The sequence below is a fragment of the Saccostrea cucullata genome, unplaced genomic scaffold (genome assembly GCF_032062105.1).
Source record: "Saccostrea cucullata isolate Sc308-1 unplaced genomic scaffold, CSIRO_AGI_Scuc_v1 ctg7582, whole genome shotgun sequence".
NCBI lineage: Eukaryota > Metazoa > Mollusca > Bivalvia > Ostreida > Ostreidae > Saccostrea > Saccostrea cuccullata.
In genome coordinates this window covers 4,977-30,169 of record NW_026927434.1, presented here as the reverse complement: position 1 = coordinate 30,169, position 25,193 = coordinate 4,977, and the positions used below count along the sequence as shown (strand labels likewise).

Sequence of the window (25,193 nt, the reverse complement as noted above, 5' to 3'; positions counted from 1 at the left end):
GGGAGATAGGTCTTTTACAGTTCACAAAAAAGAAATGGGGGGGGGGGGGGGGAATAAGATGAACACATATGATATATATAGTATACACACTTTATTTACTATAATCTCGTCTCAATTGAACCATGGAAGTTTTTCTACCGGTCCTTTCGCCATCGCGGCGTCAAAGACTTTACCTGCACACTTGGGTATTGCACAATGGGTTTTCCCCTGTTGTTCGACACATCTTCAAGTCCAAGATATCTGACACAGTAAACTTTCATATCTTATGCTGTTCTGGAGAAATGGACCGGACAAAGGTCATTTCCAAAAGTTGGTCAATACGAAAATAGTAAGAATACTAGAAGAGAACTCGTTGCGAGCAACGAGTAGGTCTTCCGTCCGATTTTTCTATGTGATCAAAACGTTGATGACAATTATGGCGTTAACAGACAAATTTCCATGTGAAAAAATGACTTATGGCTTCGACTCAGGTTGCCTTCTTCTAACTGAATAGTTCCAAGACGCCCATGAGTAACTGGTGATGCAGTTCTTTACCAGATTTACCTCCTACTTGCATATATTGTGCCCCTCTACCCTTCCAAAGCCCCATCTTTATTTTAATGAGTTAGAATTTCTTCTAAGTCTCAGCAGCATGCTTTCTTCTAAGTCTCAGCTTTCCTTGCCCACTGGTGCTTGAAAAGAAGATTTTTCCAATATATTTCTATAAAAATAACAATGACTCCCTAATGTGCCCCTCCCTACCCTTCGTGGTCATGATTTTAAGAGACTGAGGTGTATTCACAAACTTAAAAGTGGGGGCTCAACTCTAGATATTCTTTGAGAAGCCCCCCCCCCCTCTATCCCTCCAAAAAAGGAAGAAATGTTCACTTCCAAACAAGGAAATCCTATCATAGTACCGATATTTCTTTTGCCACGTGCCTGTGTAGGGGAAAAAAGAGGGGCTAGAACTACGAAGCAATGTTCAATGTCTGTACTAGTTATATATCTGGGGGGTTAAATGGTGGTGGGGAAGGGAGGTTAGCCCCTGGTGATTCAACACAGCTCTGATTCTGTTCTGCATAAAGTGGGGGGGGGGCACAGACAATCCCCCCCCCCCGATCTAAAAGGGGGGGGGCTAGTGACCGTGCTGTCCCCCCTTTGACTACGCCTATGAGGAATTAGCATCTACACTACCCCAGGATGCTTCCACATACGTTAATTTCAGCTTTTCTGGCCCACTGGTTCTTGAAAAGATTTTTCCTAAATATTTCTATGTAAAACTTGGATTCCCTATTGTGGCCCCCACCTACCTTCAGGGGTAATGATCTTCACAATTTACACTTTCTAAGGATGCTTCTATGCAAGGTTCGGGTTTTCTGGCAAGGAGGTTTTTGAGAGGAATTTTTAATGACCTTATCCTATTTTTGTATTTTCTTGATTATCTCACTTTGGAAGGAAACCTGGCCTTTAATTTTCAAAATTAAATTTCTCCTTCACCAAAGGATGCTTTGTACTAAGTTTGGTTAAAATTGGCTGCTCAGTAGTTCTTGAGATTTTGAAAATGTGAAAAGTTAACAGATGGACAATTGGTGATCAGAAAAGCTCACTTTAGCTTTCAGCTCAGGTGAGCTAAAAGTAATCCAAGTCTTTTTGTATCTTCTTGAATCAAGATATTTTCCCCATAATTTTCTCATCATGCATCTTGAGAAAAGAAATCCCAGTTACCTACCAATCATTTTTTTTACCCCTAGTCAGAAGAGGGCAAGGATAAAGATGATCTTACTTGTGCTCATTTATTTTGCATTAAAGACAACATATTTGATAGCTTTTGACGTTTATTGAAGATGTTGTCAATGATAAAAAAATTAGTATGCATTTTGTACACATTTGAGTATAGTTTTAGGAAATATTGAAAAAACATTTTTTTTGGCCCATATTGGAAGGAATACATAAAATCTAGCAATGAGCAAACAATATGCAAGGTTTGGATGTTGTGTAATTAACAATTAAAGAAAAATAACAACCAAAAAAATATATGAATTTCTTTTTAAACAGTGTAATGTCTGTAAAAAAAAGTACAAGAGATATTGAATATACTGGGTTATGATGAAACAATTTTAAAAGAAAATAAAATGATGAGTATGATGGACAGCAAAATATAGTAGACTTTTGAAATGGGCCCCAGATTGAAAATACTTTTAGCCTATTCATAAGTTGTTCAATAATATGCTTTTTAGCCTATTTACCAGTTGTTCAAACATAGGTAATCCAAGATGACAGAGCTCACCACATTGAATGTTGTCCTTAAGTAAGGCAAAGTCATACAATAAACCAACAAAAAGGTGTACATCCAAAAATACAAAATGTATGCGATTTTGATTTGATACTTTGGTATAGACCTATTTAAAAACTTAAAAGTAATTCTTCATCTTGAAAATGTAATAAAAATCCAGCATCTGAGGCAAGTTTGAGAGTTTTAATCCCTTGATGCATCATTTGTGCAAGTTTGGTTTATATATGCCTTATAGTTTCTTGGTAATAGACCTTCATCCAAAACTTTTACAAGGTCCATTATCTGGAAAATGTATGTCAAATTTATCATCTGAAGGAAGTCCATAAATGTTCATCCTAAGCTGTTTCATAGATGCAAGTTTGCTCAACATAAAACTCAAACTTACTTGAAAATTTAAATGTATAAAAAATAACCTTTTCACAAATCAAGAAAATGTAAGTCAGATTCAGCATCTAAAGCCAGCCTGGTAGAATGCATCCTTAATAGATGCATCATCCATGCAAGTTTGGTTATTAAGTTGCTCAAACTTACTTTGAAATGAAACCTGTACCAAAAACGTTAACCTGTTCACTCAACCGGAAAATGTAGGTGAGATTCAGCATCCAAAGCAAGTATGGTAGTATTTATCGTCAGATGTTTCATCCATGCAAGTTTGGTCATAGGGCTCATTAAGTATCTTTGAATGAAATGAAGACAGAACCAAGAACTATAACCTGTTCACACAAGCAGAAAATGCAGGTCAGATGCAGCATCTGAAGCAAGTCTGGTAGTATGCATCCTTAGATGGATCATCCATGCAAATTTGGTTAAATTACTGCTTATAGTTAGTCGTAAATGAGAAAGATCTTTCATGGATGTCTGATCAATATAGGACTTAAAAGTACTTCAACAGAAAACTGCTTTAATAAACTTTACCTTAACCCAGGATGATGACAGTATTACATAAGCTCCCCTAATTTCCTTGAGGTGAGCTAAGAATTAAAATAAAACATTTTTGTTTTTTAACATAGTAAACAAACTAAAAATATCTTGAAACATCAATGCTTGATGAAGGACATCTTCCTGTCAGAATGATACACATATTCATACAAGTTAAATCAGGAAATTTTTGTCTCCTGCTTAAGGAAACTAGAAGTCTCTGTCGCTCTTTCACTCTTCGGTCACAGTTGTGCTCTTTCACTCTTCGGTCACAGTTGTGCTGAAAAGTATACATCTTATTTAGTCTAGCATATTATATGGATCATTGTGTATCATTTATATCATAAATTAAATGCATTTAGTGCACATGTAACGTGATAAGAAACATCAAAGAATTGTGGTTTTCCCTATGGTTGAGATAGATGCCATACTGTAACCATCAATTTTGTGTGTCCTTCAAACTACTAGATGGATGTCATGATGTAAAATATGATATACCCCTCTGAAAGTTGTCAAAGGTAATATACATGATGTATATTATGTAAGATATGAAAGCCTTATCTCCTGTTATTGAAAGAGCTGTAACCAATGTTTATAAACGATGAAAGTTAAAAACAAGAGGCCCAGGGGCCACAGCACTCACCTGAGCACATCGGCTAGGAAAAAGCAGATATTGGATCAGAACTGAAAGTTTACTGAGTTTGAAGGGGGGGGGGGCTTGAATTTTAACCCACCACCACCCAGGGGTTCATGATTTGAACAAACTAGAATCTACACTACTGAGGATGATTCTACATGCGTTTCATCTTTCCTGGCCTAGTGCATGGTTCTTGAGAAGAAGATTTTAAAAGATTTTTCCTATATATTCCTATGTAAAGTTTGGGTCGGACATTTAAGTCACACCGTAGCCCTGGGGTTCATGATTTGAACAAACTTGAATTTACACTACCTGAGGATGATTCCACATGAGCTTCATCTTTCCCTGTCTAGTGCTTAAATCTTGAGAAGAAGATTTTCAAAGATTTTCCCTTTATATTCCTATGTAAAACTTTGATCAGCCATTTTTGCCCCACCCTACCCCAGGGGGTCATGATTTGGGCAAACTTGAATCTACACTTCCTGAAGATGATTCCACACGAGTTTCATATTTCCCGAGTTTCATATTTCCTGGCCCAGTGGTTCTTGAGAAAAAGATTTTTTTAAAAATACCATTAAATTTTCTCCAATTCATAATTATCTCCCCTTGGAAAAGGGCATGGCCTTTCATTTGAATAAACTTAAATCCCCTTCACCCAAGGATACTATGTGACAAGTTTGATTGAAATTGGTTCAGTGGTTCTTGAGAGGAAGATGAAAATGTGACGAGTTTACAATGACAACGACAATGCCAACAACAACGACAGATGACGGACAAATTTAGCTAATAAAGCTCATTTGAGAATTCGGCTCAGGTGAGCTAAAAATTAGGTTCAAGCTAGAGGTAAAGGTCATCCGGTCAAAATAGCAGAGGTAAATTTGTATATATTAGTATATATATTTTTAAACAGGTAATGCAAATATGAAATCTTTGATTAGAAATGAGCAATGTTAAAATTGTTGAAAATTAAAATAAAATTCATACTTATAAAAGTTTGATCACTTATTGTGACCCCTTCCTATCCTATTGGGTCATGATTTGAACTAACTTTAACCTACCGTATATATTACCTGAGAATGTTTTGGTGTTCTTTAAAGCTTTTTTGTATTAATTCCTGATTGAAACTTCGATTGTCAATTGTGTGTTATATCTGATGCTTGGTGTTATGAAATGTACAATAAAGCTTCCATTTTGAAAGAGGCACCTTTCTTCATTGTAAGGCCAGCTTTTTTGTCCCCCGCTTGAAAAGTGGGGGATATTAATTTGGGTTTGTCCGTCCGTCCGTCTGTCCGTCCGTCCGTCTTTCTGTCTGTCTGTAGAGAACCCTTTGAGCTTTTGCAATGAAATTTAGCCCTCCCTATGGACACCTGCCCAAAAGGTCAAAGGTCAAGGTCATAAATAAGGGTCCTGAAATTATTCATTTTGAAAGAGGCACCTTTCTTCATTGTAAGGCCAGCTTTTTTTAAATTTTAGGTTAGTTATGAACATCAGAATGAAAAAGTTCTGAAGGAGGAGGAAATAATTTTTTTTTTTTGAAAAACTAATTATTGACATTTCCCTGAACAATTCTAAACAAACTTTTTTAATTTGGCTTAAGTAATGATACACTCTAACATCTTTTACCAGGTATATGATAATCAGGAAAGTTTTGTCATAGCTGAATGTAAATAAAAAAACAGATAGTGATAAAGTGAAAGAGTCTGACAAAATAAGTTTTCTTAAAAGTTAAAGTTAAAACTTACAGTGACACAAGCTTATTGCCTTTTCTTTCTCCTTTGATCACTCTGTTGTCTGTGAATTCCCCACTGGGAAAGATCCGATCCATGTCTCTATCATCCACAATAAGGAATAAATCCTTTATCAAGATAGAATTGTGATCTCTACAAGAAATAATTTTCATTACATGTTAATGTGCAAGCTAATTGTAAGGAAGATGAGGTGTTTTTCACCCTTGTCCATGATTTGAACGATAATAAGCTTGCACTTAATATTATGACTTACCCAAATCCTCGGGGTCATTATTTGAATGATTTAAAATATAGAATACCTCTGGGAGTTTTCAAAAGAAAAGAATTTCAGTTTAACTGGTCCAGTTGTTTTTCTGGAGGAAATGCTTAAAGATGTTCCCTATCATATATATTTGAATGTGAAAGTTTCATTTCCTAATTTGGTGCTACTCTATCTTCAAGGGCCCTGATTTAAACAATTTAGAATCTACAGTAGCCAAGGATGCTTATACACATTAGTTTCAGCTTTCCTGTGTTTGATGTTTGTGAGAAGATTTTTTAAATCAACACACCCTATCTTTGTATTTTCTTTATCTCTCTTTGGAAGGATCAATGCTTGGCTTTTCAATTTTATAATTTAGAATGACCTTCACATAGCAATGACTTGTATGGAGTTAACAGACAGTATTCAATCTCAAAGTCGATTAAACAAAATAAGACCAGAGCAAACACAGACCTCCGAAACATCAGAAGTGAGATCAGGTGCCATGGAGGAGTGAGCATCCCCTGCCAACCGGTCACACTCGCTGTGTGCTCGTTGTCATGATAAGGAAAAAACAGGGGGAAAAAATGCGTCATCAATTTAGTGTATAAATAATGGACTAACTATTGGTATGAAAAATGTCAGTCAGCATTTGACTCAATGATAAATTGTATTTGCTGAAAAGGTCATTGTATCAACCATAGAACTTTAAAAATGATGATTTTAAACTAGACTGCTGTGATATTCTTGTTTCTTCACCTTGCTTGTCAATAATTTACCTTGTTTAAGAAATTGTTCATATGTAGAGCATGCTCTTGTGTATCGAATCAACTGAGATATACAGTAGAGACCCGTTATTACGATGTTCACTTTGTCACGGTAAAATATCGTAATACTGAGGGCAACGTAATAAAAGTTCCCAATAAAATCCTGTAAAACATCGTTTGGAAAATGTGTTCTTGTATGCTCAAATTCTTCTCCAATATGCCATATACACTTAATTCATTGATTACTTATCTTTAAAACTTATTTTCATGATGCTATTTCTTTTTTTTATTATAGTAGAAGCATAGAGCAATTTTTTGATAGAAACTTCGACAATCTTCCTTTAATTGCCGCCATTTTCTGTAACATGTACTTTCACTTTCGTTTCTGTCCAGATAATGCGTTCGTGAAAATTTCAATGTCTTCGTAGTCATAGTCATTTCTATATAAACAACTACCAAAATTCCGATTATTTTATTCTCTTTGTATTCAATTAAAAGTCATTTCTAAATAAACCACAACTTTTTTTTTTATTCAAATAAAAAGGTCAAAGTAAATAGACAAGCAATCTGTCAAAATAATTTTTTTTAATTACTGAACAGAGGTCAATTAGCAGTTCAGCAATTATGGATTTGTTTTTCTGCTGACAACTGAGAGGTAGTCCAAGCCACTACCCAAGCTGTTAAAACGTTTGTTGTGGAGTTCAAAATTTGTCCAAATTATGTTTGATACCCAAGCTGTTTATTTACGTAGTTTATTTGCAAACGAAATTACACATTATGTGTACCTGACTACCTGTGTACAGCATACATGCACAAGATTAAATATAACCTTTTATTTATTAAATTAATATATTAAACTAAGTATGAAATAAAGAATAAAAGAATTTTTTAAAAAAATCACAGCGATAGATAAAGAAGAAGCTAGGTTTATGAGTAAACTTTAATTGTTTAACAATGGCTTTGGCATGTCTCCAAATCTGCTGGGCTCGCTGGAACAGTCCAGGTGGGTGCAATCAAGCGTACTAATCACCTCACTGCCCTGTTAGTTAACACTCTCTCTGAGCACAGGTGTTCCAATGTTTATTTTTAGCGTCTCCTTAAGTGTCTTACCAGCAATCAACACTGAATAAACACGAGTGAAAAAATTTTTGACAGAATTTTTACATCGTATTACTGAGACCTGGTGATTTTGGACAATGTAATAAACAGTTCATTTGTATAGATTTGTTAAGAAATGGATTTGTGCTTTGAATTTACAACGTAATAAGCGTTCTATCGTATAAAACTGTCACCGTAATAGCGGATCTCTACTGTATATCCTCCGTATGCAGGTGATGAAGGTATATTGCTGCATTAGTAAGGGAATCAAGGAAATGGAGATAACGAACAGTAATTAATCTCAGAACAACACAAATTAAAAGCATACCAAACACAGACCTCTGAAACATCAGAGGTGGGAGCAGGTGTCATGGAGGATGCAGGAGTAAGCATCCCCTGCTGACCAATCACACCCGCTGGGTGCTTGTCATGATCAGGTAATTAATTTGGGAAAATCTGTTGTCTTACTGAATTTTCTTTAAATCTGGCCCGTTGGTTCTTGAAAAGAAGTTGAAAATGTGAGAAATTTACGGATGAATGGACAGACAGACAGACAGTGATCCGAAAACCTCCAATGAGCTGAAGAAGTTGATGTTAATTTGTTATAATGTTAGTTAACGTTATAAAATTTTAGGTATACAAACCCAAGTCAAAATGAACTGCTTATTTTAGCAGTTTATAAACAGTTATTAGGCAGTCTGGCAATTTTTTGGCAGTTTTTAGGCAGTTCTTAACAGTCTTAGTCTTAGCATTCCTTAAAACTGCTTACAGACTGCTTAAAAACTGCTAAGAATTTGTGTAAGCAGTTCAGTATTGAAACTTAAGCAGTCAAACAAGCAGTTTCTCAAAACTGCTAAAAGTGCAACTAATTCATTTCGACTTCTTATAAGAAGTAATACAACACTTTTTCACTCTTGGTGGTCCTAACTTTCACTAGTCTTCATTACTGCCCATGTGTTACTGTTAATGCTTCCTGATGATAACGTCACAAATAATTGGGGCCAGGCAGGAGTTCTTATACAGAAAATAAAATTAAATAGAAAAAAAATATACTAAAATTTCTTACTAGAAATGATACAATAGTTTGTAATAAATTGAGGCTTCATACTATAAAAAGCATGAGCATATGAGCTTCTAATCTTTATCCCATCAACTTGCAAATCCAGCCGTCTAGTTACATTAACAACCTGCTGTGTCCCCCTTGGTTGCTTGAAACTATAGGGTTGTATCCAATGAGGAAAGCCAGTCAAGATTTGTGCGCCTTTTCCACATCAGTTCAAAATTACAAATTGTGAAGATGTTTGTGATGGTCTGGGATATTATATACTAGTATATTTATACCCATACAGTGAAGAAGTAAAATATGCTTTGGAAAATACAATATTATCTGTGATCACCACATTGGACTGGATGTGAACTTAATATTTATAAAGTGACAAGTGTATCTGAATTAATTTCCATGAGATGGGAAATCATTATTATAAAATCTGATCATAATGCATGCAGCATCAATGGAATTGGGTGATATAGGAAAATTTTTAAAAGATTTGTTGGCAGTAAAGTATGCTTCAGAAAATATGGTAAGTGTGTGGGCTTGTGATATAATAGGCATACCCTCTTCTCATTTGGATAACTATTAAATTATAAAACGTATAATCTAGTTTGTATATTTTAATTATAAGTACTTAATATAAATTAAAATATTTGCAAATTTATAAGCTACTGATAGAGGGATCCGTAGATTAGTCCACTGTATCAATTAACCAAGCTCTAAAGATGCCACTGACGTTTATGCAAGAAAATGGACTTAATGAAAGGACTCATTTACAATTCATACCTTAGATCTAAATCTCAATACTAAGTCAAATTCCCATATATGATGTCATTTTTTCAATAAATTACCCTGGAAGCAAAAATTATATGCATTTTTGTATTCATATATCATGTATATGGGTGGTGTTATGTTCTTATAAGTAGACAAGAATAGTGCATTCTTTTTACCAGTTTTTAAGCAGTTAATAAATTTTTTAAATTTATATGTAGGTCACTCAGAGTCATTTCTATATAAGTAGAGCAAACAAAAGAAACACCTTAGCAGTTATTAAGCAGTTTTTAAGCAGTTCTCCTCAACCTTCCTATTGACTGCTAAGATACTGCTAAGGAAACTGCTAAGCAACTGCTAAGTTACTGCTAATGAACTGGCTAAGTACTGCTTAAACTGTGGACTGCTAAGGAAAACTGCCTAAGGAGAGAAGAAGGCTAGTAAACTGTCTAAGAACTGCTAAAGCACTGAACTGTTAAGGTTAAAAAACTGCTAAAGAACTGCCTTCCACTTTGACTTGGGAAGAGAACACAACTTACGCTTCAAAAGATGCTGCATCGACTTTACCCTGAACACTTTCATTTTCTTGCATAGTCTGTGAATAAACATTTAAATTGTTCATTAATAACTAATATATATATGTTGTTACTACATGGCAAATCATGGAAGGAAAAAACGGATAAAGTCTGGTAGTGTTAGAACCTGACAAATGCCCATGAACACTTTTGTTTATAATATTGTACATTTTATGATTTATTAAAAATGCCATAGGCCTATAGACTATTAAACATGAAAACAAATTATGTTTATTCTTTAAACTATAAAATTTGTACTTATAACAAAGGAAAAGTAGCATTTGTAAAAGAAAATTCCACAGAAATTTCTATTTTTTGTAACCTTGCCAACACCATTCATTGAAATGAGAATTGGATACCTCAGAATTATGCATCAGTGGAGTTTACTTCTGTGCCAAAAGTTATACAACCAGAAGTCTCTGTTGAGACTGAAGCTCTACTGGTTTGCACTTATAGCAAAGGAAGAGAAAAGTACTTATATATAAGCATTTAGAAATTGAAACTTTTCAACAGCAATATATATATAAATAGAATAATGATCCTTAAGTCTTTTTATGTTCTTACTGTAGTCTACTTGCATGCCACATTATATTACAAACAGACTAAAACTGCTATTTATAGTAGCATTTTGAGAGTATTTAACAGAAATTTCTATTTTTAGTAACCACGGCAACACCATTCATCGAAATCAAAAACCGATACACAGAATTATGTATCTTAGTGTAGTCTACTTGTGTGCCAAGTTATATTGAAATCACTGACCAAAACTGTAGGAGGTCAGTAACATTTTGAAAGAATTTCACAGAAATTTCTATTTTTAGTAACCACGGCAACACCATTCATCGAAATCAAAAACCGATACATAAAATTATGTATCTTAGTGTAGTCTACTTGTGTGCTAAATTATATTCAAATCAGACCAAAACTGTAGGAGGAGTAGCATTTTGAAAGAATTTCACAGAAATTTCTATTTTTAGTAACCACGGCAACAACGTTCATCAAAATCAAAAACAGATACACAGAATTATGTATCTTAGTGTAGTCTACTTGTGTGCTTAGTTATATTGAAATTAGACCAAAAGTGTAGGAGGAGTAGCATTTTGAAAGAATTTCACAGAAATTTCTATTTTTAGTAACCACGGCAACACCATTCATCGAAATCAAAAACCGATACACAGAATTATGTATCTTAGTGTAGTCTACTTGTGTGCTTAGTTATATTGAAATCAGACCAAAACTGTAAGAGGAGTAACATTTTAAAAGAATTTCACAGAAATTTCTATTTTTAGTAACCACGGCAACACCGTGCATTGAAATCAAAAACCGATGCACAGAATTATGTATCTTAGTGTAGTCTACTTGTGTGCCAAGTTATATTGAAATCAGACCAAAACTGTAGGAGGAGTAGCATTTTGAAAAATTGTTTACAGACAGACAGACGGACAGACAGACAGACAGCTATACAGTTGAGAGGTACATTGTGCATTTTACGGAAGGTGCGGGGTTATAATTTTGCTTTGTGGGGTTATTAATAGTACAGTGGTGACTTGAGAGGTATCATTAGGAATTCAAACAAATGGTATATTGTGGGGTTAAAGGTCTATATTTGTGGGGTTAAAGATCTATATTTGTGGGGTTAAAGATCTATATTTGTGGGGTTAAAAATAAATTATTTAATATCAAGTCAACTTTACGGGCAACTAATTATAAGTACTTAAAATTGTTACTGTTTATCTGAAGAACTTAGAACGGATATTGCAATAACATTTTTCAACTACTGCCTAGCAGTAACAATGCAAAAAATGTGTTTTATTTGAGGATAACTGTTGCATCAAAGTAAATTAACCCATCATGTTTTCACATAAAGATGATAGACAAGAATATTCCAGAGAGTGTTAAACAAACAACCCCACTATGCTATATAGAAATAACAGACAACACTAACCCCATAAATTATAAGACAAACAACCCCAGTGTGTACTCTTATAAAGATAATAGACAACACTAACCCCATTAAGTGTTTGGACAACAACCCCACTATGTATTCTTATAAAGATAATAGACAACACTAACCCCATAAAGTGTTTGGACAGCAACCCCACTATGTACTCTCATAAAGATAATAGACAACACTAACCCCATAAAGTGTTTGGAAAGCAACCCCCCTATGTACTATCATAAAGATAATAGACAACACTAACCCCATAAAGAGTTCGGACAACCACCCCACTATGTACTCGCATAAAGATAATAGACAACACTAACCCCATAAAGTGTTTGGACAGCAACCCCACTATGTACACTCATAAAGATAATAGACAACACTAACCCCATAAAGTGTTTGGACAACAACCCCACTATGTACTCTCATAAAGATAATAGACAACACTAACCCCATAAAGTGTTTGGACAGCAACCCCACTATGTACTTTCATAAAGATAATAGACAACACTAACCCCATAAAGTGTTTGAACAGCAACCCCACTATGTACTCTCATAAAGATAATAGACAACACTAACCCCATAAAGTGTTTGGACAGCAACCCCACTATGTACTCTCATAAAGATAATACACAACACTAACCCCATAAAGTGTTTGGACAGCAACCCCACTATGTACTTTCATAAAGATAATAGACAACACTAACCCCATTAAGTGTTTGGACAGCAACCCCACTATGTATTTTTATAAAGATAATAGACAACACTAACCCCATAAAGTGTTTGGACAGCAACCCCACTATGTACTATCATAAAGATAATAGACAACACTAACCCCATAAAGTGTTTGGACAGCAACCCCACTATGTACTTTTATAAAGATAATAGACAACACTAACCCCATAAAGTGTTTGGACAGCAACCCCACTATGTATTTTTATAAAGATAATAGACAACACTAACCCCATAAAGTGTTTGGACAGCAACCCCACTATGTACTTTCATAAAGATAATAGACAACACTAACCCCATAAAGTGTTTGGTCAGCAATCCCACTATGTACTGTTATAAAGATAAAAGACAACACTAACCCCATAAAGTGTTTGGACAGCAACCCCACTATGTACTCTCATAAAGATAATAGACAACACTAACCCCATAAAGTGTTAGGACAACAACCCCACTAAGTACTCTTATAAAGATAATAGACAACACTAACCCCATAATGTGTAACAACCCCATTATGTTCTTATATAGATAAAAGATAACATTAACCCCACAAAGTGTTAGACAAGAACCACAATATGTTCTGATAGAAAATATTAGACATCTTAGTAACCTCAGAGTGTTAAACAAACAACCCCGCTGTATTCTCATGTAACAGATACCAGTAACCATATGAATTTAAGTGTTTGAAAACCCCAGTATGTTCTAATATCAAAAAACTCTACCAGGGACTGGTAATAAAAGAACAAGAACCCCCACTATGTTCAATCGCAACTTCTCGAGCCTTTCTGACTAGCTGACAAATGACCTCGAATGTATTAGTTAGACGCCATGGCAACAACCCCCCCCCCCCTTTTCATGATCTTCGAAATAAATGCATGAAGACCTTTTATCTGTGGAATATGGAGTTTAATTTTATTCAATGCTATGATATTACATAAAACTTACTATAAAAGGGACTTCTTACTTCCTCTATCCTATATTTGAAAAAAAAACAAGAAAAGCATAACCTTTAACATCAGGTGATGTTAATACATTCGAGGTTGTTTTTCCGAACTCTGACGGAAAGACCCTGAGTGAGATGATGCAATTGCCAGTACGTCATATCCTTTTTTTTTACTATTAAAAATACCAAACTATATTCATAATACTTTTTCCTATTTTGATAACATACTTGAAAATTTGTTTTAAATATTTTTCAAACTATTTTTAATTGGATAATCTCTTTATCTTAACTGCTTATTTCTAATGAGAATTTTTCCTTTGAATCTGCTGGTGCATGAATTTGAAGTGTACATTATGCATCAAAAGCATACATAATTTCTTTGTAAATTAATAATAATAAATAAAAGAGATGATCCTGATTTTTTTAAAAAAATTTAATCAAACTTTTCAGTTACTCGACAAGATGAACACAGATAAGAAACATGTCAATAAATGTAGAACACAGAAAAAAACCCTCAAAATTTGAGACAATCTTCATAAATGTAAAAAAAAAACAAGTATATAGTGAGTTGTCAAATAACTCTAAAACTTGCATGGTGTTGCTACTTATTTTAAACAAAATATATTAATTTAAATGAAGTTTTAAGAAAAAATGTGTAGTCTAATATCTCATCATTTTGCATTTTAAAATTGATATTTAAACAAAAATAACGATGTACATCCTTTTGGAAAATATACTCAAACTTACAGCTGCACCCCCACTCCCATCCCCTAAAATAAAATGAAAAAAAAAACAACAACATGCAATTGATTTACAATTTTCAAAAAAATAAAAATCAAACAACATAAATGTACATTTCAGTTTAATAATTATTTCTCACATTTAAAATGAGATCGCTAATTAAAAAAGACGAAAACTATGACTGTTACTTAATGTATAGAAATTCACCATGACGAATGCAATGTTCATAAAAGATCCTTTTGTCTTAAAGCTGAACACTACTCATAAACATAAGTAATCAGAGATTACATAGCTCAATTCAAAAAATGATTACTTCAAGTAAGAAACGGTCTCACATTTAACTAATAATCAAGAAGTTAATTTAAGGTTTGCAGTAACTTGAGAATAGACATCCAAATACTTGAAACTAGTTGCCCATCAAGAAAATCACTCTCTACCATCGGCTCATACATTCACCTCTGTCGTTGGCTCGCGTATACACAGTTTTAAACACGAGAAATAGTGCGTTTGTTTTAATTCATTACAATTCAATTTCTATGTTTATGTCTGAATTTTGAGATAGATATTTACTAAATCAATCCAGAACTATTGATTTGAATTGAAACAATTCTTCAAATATCAAGTTTTATACGTTATGTCAAAAATCTTGACGTGAGCCCATTGCAGAGGTGTCTGAGAGAGGAACGAACGACAACTCTGCATGGGAGATTGCAAGAAAATGTCATTCAATCCACGACCCCTGAAAATGTTATCTTTTTAAGATCAACTATCAAAAATCGATTCATCTTCTTCTTCTGAAAAGTAAGTCAGGTCCTAAATGTCGCCGTCTGGAGAAGACAATGGCAAGAATGAATCGGGATTGTGCTTGTTCTTCTGAAAAGTCTTTCATTCATACTTCATGTATACCTGTCAAAAAAAAAATACAGTAAAATATATTTCTAAATGATAATGTTCAATTTTTTTTTACAGGTTATGTTTTAATTTATTGTAAAATAATATTGTTGTCTTGATTTTATGGGCACTTATAACATGTACTAACCATCAATCTGGATGTCTTTGATAGTTGCTTTCCTTAAATTTGTGAACTATATTCAGATCACAAATTGTGTGTTCAAGTCATAGGTTTGTTCTTTCAACTTTATGAATGTCCGACGCCTGCTGGTGTTGCTGCAAAAATAGAGCGGCCTAGATCATCAAAGTTCCACTGATGTTCACTTTCAGTATCTGAACTCTACAAAGGAATACAGAAGCAAATGTTTATTTATATCACATACAAAAATTCCGAGTTACTAATTAAAATTCATCGAAATTTATTTAAAGCATAGTTGTCATGTACTGTGAACTACTTTCTTATATTGGTAAAAGGTGAAAAAGTACAGTCAAACTTGTTTTAAGCTTTGGGAAGTCCAGAAACTAGCCACTTAAGACAGGTGGCCTCTTATTCCAGTTTGCCCAAGAAGTAGCCAGTCAGTCAATAAATAAACAGCAATAACCACTACAGTTGATTTAATTAAACATGTCAATTTCACAAAACCTTTGTATGTGTGTATATATATATTAATCCATGCCTATTTAAAAAATATGAAATTAAAGAATTCCAAATTAAATTTTTAAGGTTTTGTTCATAAGTGTTCAGAGTTCCAGAAACGCACCGGTCCACCGGGGATCCCCGGTGAACTTTGAATGGGACCGGTAAAATCTTAATTTTATTGGTCAAAATGTCCGATGTTTTTTTTTTTTTTTTTTACAGACTGTATAACCTTTACATATAATCTTAACAAAATCATTTAATTCAATTGTCCTGACAATAAACAAATGCAAAACTAAAGGAATGAAAAAAAAAAAAAAAAACGTCAGGGCATCGCCAGATCTTGTTTAAATAAAATGTAGACGTTGATTGTCTACTATAAAAAGCTACATATTAAAATAATAATTTCCATAAGTCTGGGAGGAAAAACAGTTTTAAAAACCCTGTCAACAAATATTTTCCATGATAAATATATGCACTCTGTAGTTCTGACAGTAAAAAAAATGTGACAATCTACTTTCGTTTTGAAGGACGAATTTGCAGGGTTGCAAGAGTGCCTGCTATTTCTGCTTGATTACAGACAATTTGTTACCATTTATTATTTTCTCTATAATTTAATCTATTAGCATGATAATATTATACCAACTTCTGGATTTTTTTAATGTATTTGATAGCATTTAAAATACAAGCGCGTTTTTCCCCTTTTCTAAAAATAGCGGATTGACTTGAATGTAGTAAAACGACAACAAATTCACTTAAAATCATCATTTTCATGATAAATTTGCATATCTTTATATCATTAGTACATATTTTTAACTGTATGGAGGTTGTATAATAAATTTTAACTAGTCAGAAATATCGGACGTTTTACCAGGCTTTTTAAAACGAGTTTGATATTTTACGTAATATTTTTCCTGGCACATAAAATACAAAAATCCAAAAGAAAAAAGCCTGGAAAACAACATATTTTCCAAACAATCAACCAAGAGTTGTCATGTTGCAGATTTTATTTTTAAAAACATTTTAAAAATCTGTCAGAAAGGACATAATAAATTTATACATGAATTAAGCGTTGGTCATCACACGCCTTCGGCAACGTCAAATCCTGCATACAAAGGCCATATACAAAATATTTCAATAATTTTTTTTTTTAAATCTGCCATCTTTTTATTTACACATATCATTTATTATATCGTTACAATTTCCAATCCTATAATATGTTAAATTTACATACAAAAAATTAATGTCCGGTAAATTTTACAACTGTCCGGTGAATTTTGAATATTTACAAGACAATTGTCCGACATATTTTTGACTAGTTTCGGGAACTCTGAGTGTTCTTTTGTAACATTCAAATCATTCAAGAAGAAATACATGTGCCTTACTACTATCTATTTTTTTAATAAGAAAAAATATAAAAGCTTTAATTAAAAGACAGTTTAATGGTGAATTAAATAAAGTATAAAAATTTATTTCAGTAAGTGTCAATAAAATTCATTTAAAAACTTCACTATAATATGTTCAGGTAATGATCAGCAGTGTAACCCCCCCCCCCCCCTTTCAATTAATCCTCGATCAACTACTTTGCTGAAGTTTTTAAAGTCTGGTAAATTTTTAATATTATTTTTATAAAGCTGTCAGAATTTCTATCTAACATACAGACACACACAAAAAATTATTCAATTGACCAAAGATTTGTATTAACGCAGTTTAAAATCATTCTACTACAACACAGGTGTCAAGTGCACCAGAGCGTAACTAATCCCTATCGATCGTCTCCTGATGGTGAAATTCACGAGATAATCATGCTATACAAATCATTTGTTTTGACAAGAGTTGCAATTAGAGCTTCTACACGGAATCAAAATCTAACAGGTGTGAAAATACTGATAGACCTGTATTAGCTAAGTTACATACTCTCACTGTAAATATTCAAAGTAATGATGAATTAATATTGTAAATTACAAAATGAAGCTTTAAGCTTGAATTTCTTTAAGTTTAGCTATAGAAAAACTATTAATTGTGATTTAATTCTTTTAAATTTTCAATGGTCGATCTTGAAAAATAAGTACAAATTGATCTTACAGGACAATTATATTTTTTCCATTAACACAAAGAGAGTTATATATACGTATCTAAAGGTAATTTGTTTAATTTCTTTAATAGGTGAATTTTTTTATCCGGCACATAATTACACAAGCGACTGTGTAAGCAATGTGACATATTGGGTATTTTAACAACTGATTAAAATGTCCTACACTCATTTATAAACATTGATTGTCATTTATCAAATTGATATACCACTAAATTTTACAACCTAATTATACAACCCCATGTTGATTCCTTCGAAGCCTACTTGCTGCGAAAATTTATTGCAGTGACATTAATTCCATTTTTCCAATTTATTGCAGAGTAGATAAACAATGAGGTGCTGGACCCAAAAGGAAATCAAAAGGACTCGAATATATATTATAATACATTAATTCCATTTTTCCATTCTGATTTTTTCTCTATAGATTAAGGTACGATTTCAAGTACATGTAAACAAATGTGTGAAGAGTAGATAAACAATTGGTACGTATCTAGAATGAATTGAGAGAGAGAGAGAGAGAGAGAGAGAGAGAGAGAGAGAGAGAGAGAGAGAGCAATTATACTACGAAACAGGATAAAATTAAAGCCAAAAATATTCAATTTGAAAAAAATTTAAACACGGATGATTTAAAAATTAATCGGAAGGGGCGGAAGAGGCGTGAAAAATCCAGAGATTTTGTCTCCCATCGGAAGAATCACATGTATTTATGTTATGAGATATCTGCATGTAATTACCATAGATATAGAGAAAATTCGAATTAAGAAAAAAACACGATCGTTTTTTGAAGTAAATAAGCCAAGTAGTACTCCAACACGGATTAAATTATGGAGATTTATTGACAGTTGGAGCATGTTATATGGAAAATTTAAATGGTTTGGATTTTTGTTGCAAAAAACGAGTGAAAATACGTACCAGGTGTGCTTTGCATGTATTGCACGTGTATAAATAATATTATCTTTTTTTACTGGCCAACGGGGCGACCCTCTTGCAGAAAACCACTAGCCCGACCCCCGGGTATCGGTCGATTTTCATTGCAGACCTCTGATTAAAAAAAGAACTATCAGTGCATTCATTATAATTTTTTTCACAAAAGCCCGTTTTCAATCGGTATGTGTTTATGTGGACTACAAGTGTCCTTTCCTTGACTTTAAATAAATTCTACAACTGCATAATGTACGTATGAATCATATCAAACAACTTACAAAGCTTTTTTTCAATGTGGTGCAACAAAATAGTAAGACTTACTGCATTTGCTTTTTGTGTTTCCGAATTTCCTCACTGCTAATACAAAATGTCCACACAGCTACTTCCGTATTCTGCGCATGCGCAGTTAGTTTTAAATATATGCGCATGCTCAGGTATTCGGAACTCCTCGATTCAATTACCGAACTCCTCTAAACAGCAGATTTCTGAATGTCTGAGCGTTTTGGGCTAAGGACATGTCCAAAATTTGGACAAAGTCTTTGTGAGGTTAAATCTAATTTTAGGTTTTTCGACCTCATAGAGTAATTTTGAACGTAATTAGACCTCTTCATTATGGGGTTAACCCCACAGTACCCAAAAAACCCCACACTGCTGGAAAATACGTTAATTTTACCCCACAATGTACCTCTCGTAAGAACAGCATATTTTTTCTTTATAGAAGTCAACAGCCATACACTTAAACATAGTAGTTTCCCCCATGGTTGGAACAAGTGTAACTTTTTCGCCCCACAGTTTGATTTCTATTGTTATGTTGTCCTCTTCGATTGTAATTATTTTTCTGGTACTTTTCTCTGTTTGCAGGATTGACGAGACCTAATTTACAATATATCACATTAAATAAGATGATAAATGACTTTTTTCATTTGCAAAGTTAGATGCAAGTTATTAATATAATAATTAATTTGGTAAATGATGCTTAAATGCAGGTTATATGAAAGAGTGAAAAAATCATTTTCTTCAACACTTTTCTTAAATGATGCATCTTTAATGAAATGTTAAAGCTTAGGAAATGAAAAATAAAGAATTGTAGATTCATAATTATAAATACAAGTGTATCTCAAATCAAGAAATTAATCAAAAATTCTTTCATTCATTTAAATATAAACCCTATGTCTTATAATAGTTAGGCCGAAATAAAATATGTTTCCTGTCACCCGACTTCCTGTACATTTTACCCTCTGACCCTTATTTTTTTTTAACATTTTCAGATTTTGGGGGCTATTTTCTTGAAATACTGAAGTCGACCAACAATATTTACAGACCCAACACATCAGAAGTGTTAAGGATACCTCTACTTTATAAATCTTCATTAACAACCTTGCTAAATGTAAATTGTGAACATACTGTTTTCGATCTTGTTATTATATGCTATATATGTTCTCCATTCATTGAGTTTTGAAAATAAAATTCTTTCTCAAAATAATTTTTTTTCCTCACTACCTTATATTGTTTGGTAAGGGGTTAGGAAACAAGATTATTTTTCCTTTTGGCCTTATAGTAATGCAAGTTGAATTCTTACAGAAGAAGATTTTCTATTGGGCACACAAGTTATATAATGAAAGATTTTGCAGAAAGGTACTATGACAAAGAACATACATGTGATCCTTCCGGCAGGAGACAAAATCTCCCGATTTTGCACCCCTCTTCCGCCCCTCCCGCTTACTTTTTAAATCTTCCGTGTTTAAAATTCTTTAAATTGAACATTTTTTGCATTAATTTAATCATGTTTCTTAGTATAGTTGCTGAAATTGACAAGAAATTGAGATAACAACAGGAGTGCAATAAATTTTCACAGCGGTAGGCTCCGTAGGAATCAACACGAGGTCATATAATTAGGTTGTAAACATAGTGATATATCAACTGGATAAATGACCATCGATGTTTATTACCGAGTGCAGAACATTGTAATTAGTTACTTAAATACACAATTGCCATCTTTTAATGCTGCAGTGGTCATCAAACAATGTTAAAAGTGTTGGCGACATTATAGCTAAAAATAGATCACAGTACAGGGTGTTGCTAAATAATATACCTGAATTTGTTGTATTTTTGGAGAGGTTAATTTCTTCTATTCATATTCCATTTGAAAATAAATTAATGACATAGAAGTTACAAAAACCTATGTTTTACTTAACCTACTGGTTAATGTACCAATACCAAATCCAAAATAAAATTCAATTTATCCAGTGTTTTAGGATGATAACAGGGACCTAAATACTACTACATGTATATACTAATATAGGTTACTGATGATATTAATTCTGTATTAAATTAAATGAATTGATTTTGTTTTTAATACTGTTTCACTCCTGCCATTTTAATAAAGATTTTATTGTATATATAGTGTATATATATATTTTTTAAATTAGACTTTGTGAAATCAAAATTATTAAATAAACAAGATGGAGGAGGTATTTTCTAGGGGTGGGTGGGTGATCTTTTGCAATTTGAAAAAAACGTCGATAAAAAATCTCCAGCTTTGAGACCCAAACTCCAGCTGAAAATTTTCAAATCTCCAGTTGAGAGTTTTCAATTCTGTCACATGTATGAAAGAAAGAAAGAGAGGTCAGATCTATTTTATATATTGGAAGGAATATAATATATTTTATATATCAAATTTTGAATACAGTGACAGCTAAAATTCTATGAAAGGAATTTCTTAAATTTTAGGACCATTCATTATGAACATTATGAATCACCTTGGTAACGATTCCTTTTACTGTTACCCTGGAAGGCTGTCCTTCATTTTTTAGGACTTCTGCTAATGAAACCAATTTAGGTTGTGTCCATGTTTGTACCAGTGTTTTGTCTATTGTAGGCATTCCAGTGTTCATGACCTGTAAAAGCAAAAAAGGCAATGAAGATTTAAACATACAAGTTCGTAATTCAGAAATCTGTTATACATAATGTATTTAATTGCAGCAGTTCTGCAATAGTTTAACTTTGAACCAAGAAAGAAGATGGGTGAAAAAGGCAACCATAGTGGCTATAGTGTGACAAAGATGAGTTGAAATATGAAATCTGAATGATTGATATATGAAAATTTTCTTCGACATTTCATTTAACATTAAAATATACTTTGTGCAAAATATGTATAATTCAGAAAAATCCCAGGAAGACTGAAATACCTTAAAAGTGCAATTTGATGATAATTAAAACATTTACATTTTTTGAGAAATAATTGAAACACATTTATGAAAGGATCATATCACAAACCTAATTGAAATGCCACAACTGTTCATGAGCCACCCCTAATAATGAATAATGAGTACTTAATTGTAATACTTATAATGCACAGATTGAATATATTTTTATTTGAACATGTGAGGCAAATAGGTATTTTGGACGTCTTAATTGTTCTCCCCATCTTCCTAATTATGATATTTCTTAGATAAGGAGAATGCAGAACTTACCAATGAATTGTCTGTTAGTTTTATTGTGCCATCCTCCAATATTTGATATTTGTTGATCATGAGAGCTTTCAGAGGTTGGCATAAATTGAAGTATTTTTCTGCTTGAATAATGAGTTGGTGGATTTTGCTGAATTGTGTGGTTGCAGTTAATATCGATGTTATACCATAAGCTTTGCCGTCTGTGTAACGTCTGATATCGAGAACTTCAACAGGGACGATTTTCATAGGGCCCCCATTCTGTAAAAGCAAGTATGAAAATGAAATATCTCTTCATGATTCTGTCTAGGAAAATGTAATGTTAATCAAACCAGGTTCAGAACAATTAATTGCTAGATGATGATATATGTAAAAAGCTTAATTAATGGAACAAGAGGTCCATGAGCCACATCACTCACCTGAGCACTGTGGCTAGGAAAAAGTAAAATTTGGTTTATTATTGAAAAGTTTAAATCCCAAAGTCCCACGAACAATTATGGCTTTGCTATTCTCGAGAAGATTTTTAAAGAATTTTCCAATGCTATATATCAATGTAAAACTTTGGTTGACCATTTTGGCCCCTCCCTACCCCTGGGGGTCATGATGTTAACAAACTTGAATCTACACAACCTGAGGATGATTCTATACAAGTTTTATCTTTCCTGGCACAGTGGTTCTAGAGAAAAAGAAGATTTTTAAAGAATTTTCCATATACTTCTATGCAATACTTTGGTCGGCCATTATGGCCCCGCCCTACCCCCTGGGTCATGATTTGAATAAACTTTTATCTACACTACCTGAGGATGCTTCCATATAAGTTTCGTCTTTCCTGGCACAGTGGTTCTTGAGAAGAAGATTTTTAAAACATATATATACCACCAAATTTTTATTAATTCCCAATTATCTCCCCTTAAATTAGGACTGCGTTTTCATGAATTGATCAATAAAGCCCCGCCCTGACTCCAAAATCCTCGACCCTTGGGCTACAAAATTCAGAATTTTTTTAAGAGACTCTCTTGCTCAACGTAACTATGTACCAATTTAGTTTATCTAATACCCATGCCGGACCAGAGAACTCAAGATTTACAAACAATTAATGCATTTTCACTTTAGCTCAACATAACTATGTACTTATTTAGTTTATCTAATACCCAGGAGCAGAGAAGATTTACAAAGAATTAATGCATTTTCATTATATGATCTAAAGAGCTCCACCCTAACACTAGAATCCCTGACCCTGTGGACAAAAAAATTCACAATTTTGATAGATGCACTCTTGTTCAACATAACTATGTATTTAATAGTTAGTTTATTTAATACCCAGAAGCAGATCCAGAAGATTTTTCAAGGAATTAATGCATTTTCACTATATAATCAATAGGGCCCCACCCTTACACTGGAACCGCTGTCCCTAGGGCCATAAAATTCACAATTTTTTAAAAGGCATTCAATTCTTTTTAGTCATATTTATGTTCTTAATTTACTAAATACCCAAGAGCAGAGAAGAAGATTTTCAAATAATTAATGCATTTTCACTATATAATCTATAAAGCCCTGTCATAGCACTAGATTCCTTGACCCTCGGGCCATGATTTTCTCAATTTTGGCAGAGGACTCAATGCTCATTACATTCATGCCAACAGTTTGCCTGCTTGATGTCCAGGAGTAAAGAAGAAAATTACAATAATTTTAGTGGTTTGATCCCCACCCCTCAGGCCCCAGGGGGGCAGGGACCATAAAATTCACAATTTTTGTTCCCCTTCATCCAGGAAAAGATCTTTTAAGGATTTTCTCCACATATTCCAATTCAAAACTTTGAAAGTCCATTGTGGCCAAACCCTACCCCCAATGGCCATGTTTAAAACACACTTGAATCTTAATTTACTGCCTGAGGATGCTTCAGTATATAAAATAAAATAAACTTATAAAATTGTAACAAGCTTCGCTGTTGTTAAGAAAAGTTTTTAAAAAGATTTTTCCTAAATATTCCCACGTAAAAAAACTTTGATTGTCCATTGTTCACCCACCCTACCCCCTGGGGTCATGATCTGAACAGAAGGACTAGGGCATTCATACTTCACAAAATTCAACCTTGTGACAAGACCTTTCATTTTGATATCAACAACCTTGATATTTTTACCTTGGAGTTTGACCTACTTTTTACAAACTTTAACCTTGACTACAACATTTGAATGGTAGGTGTACATGTTAGAGCTTTAATATTTCACATGTGTAATCCTTGTGACAAGAGCTTTTATTATAGCTACCAAGAATCTTGACCCTTTGACCTTAATGTTATAGTTTGACCTACTTTTTAAAAAATTTAACCTTGGCCACAACTTTTGAACGGCTAGGGCCAGCGCTATCATACTTCCCATACGTACTCTTTCTTTGGAAACCAACAACCTCGACTCTTTTACCATGACCCGATATTTGTCCTATCTTGTAAAATGTTAACCTTAGTCATAATTCAGTTATTCTGGAACAGGTGTAGCTAGCGTTTTATATTTTGCTTTTTTTTTGATAAGGCCTTACTTTTGGTACCAACATATTTGATCTGCATTTGAGAAAGCTTTACCCTCGCTATGTTGTTTTATGGGGGCATCAGTGTTTCACAAACTCATTTTGTTCTTAGTGTTTTGAGAAGTTGATCAAAATATAAAGCTTCTGTTAAGATATACTTGCCTCAACCTTCCTCTTTTTTGACTCTGACATGATCTCTTCTACAATATTTGTCATCTGCTATTGTGCTATGGCTTGGATACCT

At 33.3% G+C, this 25,193-nt stretch overlaps 2 long non-coding RNA genes across 2 annotated transcripts; both read right to left on the bottom strand.

Moving 5' to 3' along the window:
* Positions 1–1,834: 1,834 nt before the first annotated feature.
* LOC134274467 (uncharacterized) lies at positions 1,835–10,098 on the bottom strand. The gene is made up of 3 exons (XR_009993624.1): positions 10,043–10,098; positions 5,570–5,707; positions 1,835–3,470 (listed from the first exon to the last, which is right to left on the bottom strand). It is a non-coding gene; the product is annotated as an uncharacterized LOC134274467 (long non-coding RNA).
* Positions 10,099–14,151: 4,053 nt separating this feature from the next.
* Positions 14,152–19,669, bottom strand: LOC134274468 (uncharacterized). Its single transcript, XR_009993625.1, has 4 exons — positions 19,299–19,669; positions 18,966–19,094; positions 15,473–15,664; positions 14,152–15,339 (listed from the first exon to the last, which is right to left on the bottom strand). It is a non-coding gene; the product is annotated as an uncharacterized LOC134274468 (long non-coding RNA).
* Positions 19,670–25,193: the final 5,524 nt, after the last annotated feature.